Genomic DNA, 7,040 nt, shown 5'->3' on the forward strand with positions numbered 1-7,040 from the left:
TACAAGACCTTCTAGAACTAACACCAAAAAAAAAAGAGATATCCTTTTCAACATAGGAGATTGGAATGAAAAGCTGATTTTAGGAAAGGGAACTGTAAGTATTTATTTTTTTTCCTATGCGATTTTAAAATATAAAAGAAGTTGGTAAGCACTGCAGAAATTCTTATAAGAAAAAGTCCAAATTTGTGTTTTCTCTAAGGTGTTCTAGCCTTTCCAAATTTTGCCATCAAAAATGCCAGCCCTCTTCCAGAAAATGCTTCTGAACACACACGGGTTGCCATAATCACTGTGTCTGTCTCACCCCACGCTTCTCTGATTGGAGATCCAGTCAACATCAATGCGTTTGTGCTGTCTTGCAGACTTACATATCAGTGGGAAGTAAGTACACAGGCAAACTATCATCACTTGGTCCCACAAGAGTTCTAAAAGGAAACCGTCACCATTTCCATTCTTACTTTCCACTGTATCTTATTAACCTAGCACCTACTCCTTGCGATCCCATTATTTGTCAGATGCTCTAAAAATCTTTGTGGGCATCAAGATGCATTTATCTCACAGTTACCTTTCGAGGACCTCCTCAGACACAGGGCAAGGCCGTGGGGCTCTCATGGAATATGGTCCTTGCCTTCATGGTGTTTGCTGGTTTGTAGAGAAATACTATTTAAGTCAGTACTCACACACGTGTAACATGGCGAGTATAATAGGAGCCATGGAGAACAGGCCCACAGGTCTGTGAGAACACTTACATGCGACATTTGACTGAGTCAGGCTTCCCCGAGGAAGCATGAGAAGCAATCTTCTAAACAGACAGAGAGAGAGGACTCCAGGTAGAGAGAATAGCACGTGCAAAGGCTCTGTGGCAAGAAAGAATACAGTGAAGAGAAGGGCCTGGGAGGTGGCTCAAGTGCCACTTGAGGTGAAGGGCTGAAGGGGGAGTGGAGAGAGAGAGTAGATTATAAAGTAAGTGGGGGTAGGGGGCTAGATCCTGCAGGGTTTGTGAGCTGTCTTATCAAGTCTTACTTACCGTACTGTATAAAGCCAATATCCCCCTCTAGGGCAAAGTTCAAGCAGACTTACAAGATTATAAGTTAAGCTCAAGATTCCTTACCTATGATGCAAACCCACTGCACACACACCATTCACCTGCCACTCCCCCAACCCCGCATTGCTCCCATGGGACTTGAGAGCCCATATGAAAGCATGAAGCACATGCTTTTATTTGTTGAGTTGAGGGTAATAAAGATCTAAATAGCAATGTATGATTTCCACCAAAGAGACTTATGTAGGGGAATCTGCATTAGCTCCAGGCTTTAAGAGATTCTGAAACCAATAGAGGGAGTGCTGGGCTAAGTCACTTCAGTTGTGTCCAACTCTGTGTGACCCTATGGACTGTAGCCTGCCAGGCTCCTCTGTCCATGGGATTCTCCAGGCAAGAATACTGGAGTGGGTTGTCATGCCCTTCTCCAAGGGCTCTTCCAGACCCAGGGACTGAACGTGCATCTCTTTATGTCTCCTGCAAGGAGACATGAGCCAGTTCTTTACCACCAGAGCCAGAAAACCAGTAGGGGGAAGACACGGCTAAATGGGCAGCTGTGGTGAATCAGGAAAGGCAGGATGAGACAGTGGGTAGGACTGCGGACTGTGGAACCAAACTGCATGTTTTCAGGTCCTGGTTTTGTATCATTTTGAGCAAACGAATTAACTTGTCTGTTCTGATTTTTGTCATCTGTAAAATATGGGTAAGAACAACAGCTGCCTCATGGGCAGTATTAAATCCATTAAGTGCTTGAACAGGGCCTGGTGGTCAAGTCAGTTCTGTATCCATATTAGTTATGTTTTTATAATGGTGATCTGGGCTAGATAGAGGTTAACACAAAGAGCTGCTGACATAGAAATCCAAACTGAGAAAGCAAGGAGGAGGCTCTCTTAAGGTGTTAACATTCTTCCCAAAGAACGCGAGGAAAAGGGCACTACATCAGAGGAACCACAGCTGTTCTCGCCACAGGTTTTGTGATCTGAGAATGCTAGGTTTGCAATGCAGTACCTCCAGTTAACAGCAATACGACCTTGGGAAAGTTACTTGACTATTCTGCACTTTTCTATTCTGTACAAAGAGATTAATAATAATAATACCACCTCACTCAGGAGTTGGTAAGAAGATCGTAGGAGATAATAAATGTAAAATGTCATTTAGTGCTTGACCATAAGGAGCAATTTACACACTGGAGATGTTACTAAAATAAATATACTTCAACATTCAGCAGTAGTGTAATTAAATTACAGAGAATAAAAAGCTATAAGAAAGGTGGTCATATTATCACAATTATGTCATAGACCAGCTCTAGATAGCTTTAGAAACATTTCAATCATGAAACAGTTTCATAGCATGGAAGTAAATCTACAGAGAAAGACACAACTAAATGAGTTAATACCTGTCTTGACAATATCACTGTATAAGAAGGCATATACTGTTCTTTTACATGTTAAGCAAATCATTATCCTTTGTTGAACCTCCTTTCTTATAGAATATACGCCTGTTTGGTTTGCAAAAGACTGAACTTGGGAGGGGTAACTGGGCAGGCAGTCAAACCAAAAGAGAGAGAGAGAAAAAAATAAAATCCAGTGCCAAACTAGTCTCCTGAAGAAACAATAGCAAAGCTTGAAGTGATCTGATTATACAGATACATCAATGAAGTGAGACAAGGTGTTCTCCAGTTATGTAATCTTCAAATTGCTACCTGTCATTGAGTGATCTAAGTGGGGTCACACAGGCAGGATGGCAAAAGGAATTCAAGTTAGCCTTTGTGTGTGCACTCTCTGGTCTCTGGACAGGAGTAATCAACCAGAGGAACACTTAAACCATCTTCCTGTCTTCTTCTATTGTGAAGTGTAAAGAATACCATTTGCATTTTTAAAAATTCAGCAAGTATTTGTTAAAGAGCCTAACATTGTGGAAGGAGCTAAGGAGTAAGAAGGACACAGTTGATGCCTCCGTGGGGCTTCCAAGGCAAAGGGCACCACCCCATGAGGGCCAGCCTGAGCCTAGGGCTATGTTTCTTGGTTAAGAGAGTCCTTGAGAACAAGACTGTGCTTAACTGCAGCTTGAAAATCCTATGCATCTTCAAATCAGGATAAAGTATTAACTTACCAGGAAGCATCTGAGTGTGAGGAAAAGAAAACAGGTTTTAGAGTCAGGAAGACTTTACATCTGGTTTTACATCTTAGCTCTGTCTCTTCCTAGCCATGTTATCTTGGTCATCTAACTTCAGAGCCTCAGTTTCCTCTTTGGTAGAATAAGGATGTTGGTAGCATTTGCTCCATGGAATAACTGTGAGAACTGACAAGATAAAGTGTCCAGCCGGTGGTAAGTGTTCAGTAGAGGAGTGGTGTCAAATAAGAATATATTAGTGACGTCTCATGGTAGTGGGAAGAAAACATTCAGGTGTTACTGCCAGAGGTGGAGCCGGTCAGTACAAGAGCTCTGGGGTACATCGGCAGGGCTCAGGTCCAAGCACTGCCTTTTTCAGTAGCATGACTTTCCTAGCTGCATTATATAGTCCAAACTTCAGTTGCCTCTTCTGTGAAAAGGGGATAATGATATTATCTTCCTCGTGAGTTTGTTTTGATGTTTAAATTATGTAAGAAGCTAAGAGCATTAAAAGTGCTCAATAAATGTTAGCCCTTGTTAGCATGAGGATGCTAGGATAGCATGATGACCCTTTCTTCTGAGGGTTGGTTATTCGCTCACTGGGAAGGCAGACACACTGCAAGCATAGCAGCATAGTTAAAGAGTACAGACTTTGGTGCAAAAAACCTGAGTTCACATCTTACCTCTGTTCTTTGCTTGGTGACCTCTCTAGGCCTTAGTTACTTCATCTGTCCACTGGGCATACTAATAGTACCAATAACACTTTTTCTTCAGGGTTAAATGATTCAAATCAAATATTTGCAGTTGGTACAGAGGAAGTGCTCAGTACACTAAGCTATTAGTATTGCCTTAGAATCCATCATCATTACGGGCAAGGGGTTCATGGTTTAACATAGAATGTCCAAAGACACGTGGCCAGCCTTTCCAGTGAGTTTTGCTACCCAATAAAACCCCCTGTCCCCCTGTAACTTTACCAACAAGAAAAGCTTTAGAAACAAGAATTACCCAACCAACCCACACCATACCAGACATGGAAAGGACATGATCAATAGAACATACAAGGCTTTTATGTGAGGGTGAAGAAATACAAGTTAGAGACCTGAAGGGTCATGGTTGAAGTCTTGGGGCCATTTCTTAGTGAACATGGATTTGAATCCAAATTTCTTGTTTTTCAACTTTAGGGGATCCCTAAAGAGAGCAGTTCAAAAACCAGCATGAAACATGGAAAATACAAGAGGAGGCTCAGGGTGACTGAATGGGGGAAGAAATAAGACTCTTATGCTCATTTTTCATCCATTTTGAGGTGCTAGGCAGTTTGGGCTAATGGTTAAGAACAGGAATGTGAGTGTGAAATCAGATGGGGTCTGTATTTCTCTCTGTGAAAATGTGGCCAATCCATTAAACCTCTACAAGCCTCAGTTTCTGCATGTGTAGGATGCACCCAATAATAGCACCCATAGCAAGGACAGAATGAGCTATTTGTAAAGTGCTTAGCATATTAAAAAGCAGAGACATTACTTTGCTGACAAAGGTCTGTCTAGTCAAAGCATTGGTTTTGATTTAGTAGTCATGTATGGATGTGAGAGTTGGACTATAAAGAAAGCTGAGTGCTGAAGAATTGCTACTTTCAAACTGTGGTGTTGGAGAAGACTCTTGAGAGTCCCTTGGACTGCATGGAGATCCAACCAGTCCATCCTAAAGGAGATCAGTCCTGGGTGTTCACTGGAAGGACTGATGCTGAAGCTGAAACTACAATGGCCGCCTGATGTGAAGAACGGACTCATTGGAAAACACCCTGATGCTGGGAAAGATTGAAGGTGGAAGGAGAAGGGGATGACAGAGGATGAGATGGTTGGATGGCATCATTGACTTGATGGACATGAGTTTGAGCAAGCTCCAGGAGTTGGTGATGGAGAGGGAAGCCAGGTGTGCTGCAGTCCATGGGTTTGCAAAGAGTCACACATGACTGAGCAACTTAACTGAACTGTAGAATAAACCATGACAAATTTAGAGAAGGGATGTGATCAACTTTGTTATTTGAAAGAATAACATGGGAAAGCAGGCTGGATGAAGGTGAAACCATTTAATACAACATATGTGAATTCTCTGTTCATGCAGGTTTTTTAAGAAATCAGATCACCTTGCTTCTACTTTTTAAATATGAGGGTTTTTTAATGTCTTTTTTAAAAATGCTGATTCATATTGAGGATTATCAATATAAAACATTCTGTCTACATCCTTAGGATGCCAGTCATTCACTCCATTATTCTGCATTTTAAAAAATATTATTCACCACTGGAGTACCCAAGCTGGACTTTGAAATGGTGGCTCTGTACCCCCTGGTAATCTATGCCAAAGATGACAGAAAGGCAATAGCATCACAAACCATTTTAATCCAGATTCAAGATGTGAATGAACCACCCATCTTCATGGGATCCCTTGCTCAGGGAGACCAAGGTACAAAGCTCTTCTCTCAGGGAAGGAAGGACCCTGTGGATATATGTATGTTGATGCCATGCCCTCTCATAGCATAATGGATATAAGAGTGATAGTGAGAATTATTACAACAAAAGTAATGATACATGGCTGCAGGAAAGGATAGGCATTAATAATCAGACACTAGTAACATAATTAACTGTGTAATCTTGAGTTAGTTTCTCTTTTTAATCCTCAGTAAAATGGAAATACTAGTTACCAATGATTTGGAGTGCTTAGCAATCAAAAGCACTCAAGAAATCTTCAATATCACTATTGTCTAAATGTATCAACTCTATACCTGATATATGACAGACAGATAAATGATGTCTACCATTATGATGATAATGATGAATGGGAATCACCCTATACAAACATCTGTACAGAGTAAGCACATGCATTCAGTTTTATCTAAGATCTAGGATTGAATGAGGAGTTTCTGGGCTTATAATAGTGACACTCATTTAAGCACATCTATTTTACATTTTTTGGCAGTTACTGAGATTTATATCCTAGAAGACACTGCCCCTGGCACAGTCATTTACAGAGCGGTGGCTAAGGATCCAGAGGATGCTGTTTTGGAGGTAATTTATGGTTTAGGGCAGAGACTGTCAGTGCCTGGTGGTTTTATGTGCAACTACATTCACAAATAAAGCCATGGAGATAATCAGGTCAATTATATCCACAATTCAGGTTCTGGATATACCTATTGCCTCAATTATAAGGACACTGCAGGTGAAGATGATTCAAAACTGGGTTGTCTGGGCAAGTGCTTCCTTTCTGGGACATTCCACTGTGTGCATGCAGGTCCGGCCTAATCCTTACGTAACTTTTGACAAAAGATGCCAAGCATTTTAGTTCATTTGTGGGGATTTTGGCTACACATACTGTTGACAGACACTACTACAACTTCCTGGCAGAATTAATTTCAAATGCTATTTGAAAATGCTAAGTGTGGTCCTCAGGGTTGATAACAGCACCAACAATGCATTTATGTAGAATAGGTATTCTCTAGGTATAGAGAGTGTGGGAGGGGGAGGAAACTGTGGATTTAGACCCTGGAGGCTTGGATTTAAGTCCCAACTTTGCTGCTGTAAGTCCTTTATCATGCTTGCTTCTATGTTTCAGCTGTAAAGTTGGGAAAAGGATATCTGCACTGTTTTCTCTCATACTGCTTTCTCTCATATTGTAACGGACTTAAAAAAGCAGCTTTTACATTGTGAAATATCTTGCAAATGACAGGATTTATATTTTAGTATTAATTTTTGATGCCATATAGACTGGTTATGGCAATCCACTGCAGTATTCTTGCCTGGAAAATCCCAGGGACAGAGGAGCCTGGTGGGCTACAATCCGTGGGGTCGCAAAGAGTCAGACATGACTGAAGTGGCTAAACCACCACCACGACAAGACTGGT

This window comes from Cervus canadensis, chromosome 22 (genome assembly GCF_019320065.1).
Source record: "Cervus canadensis isolate Bull #8, Minnesota chromosome 22, ASM1932006v1, whole genome shotgun sequence".
Taxonomy (NCBI): Eukaryota; Metazoa; Chordata; class Mammalia; order Artiodactyla; family Cervidae; genus Cervus; species Cervus canadensis.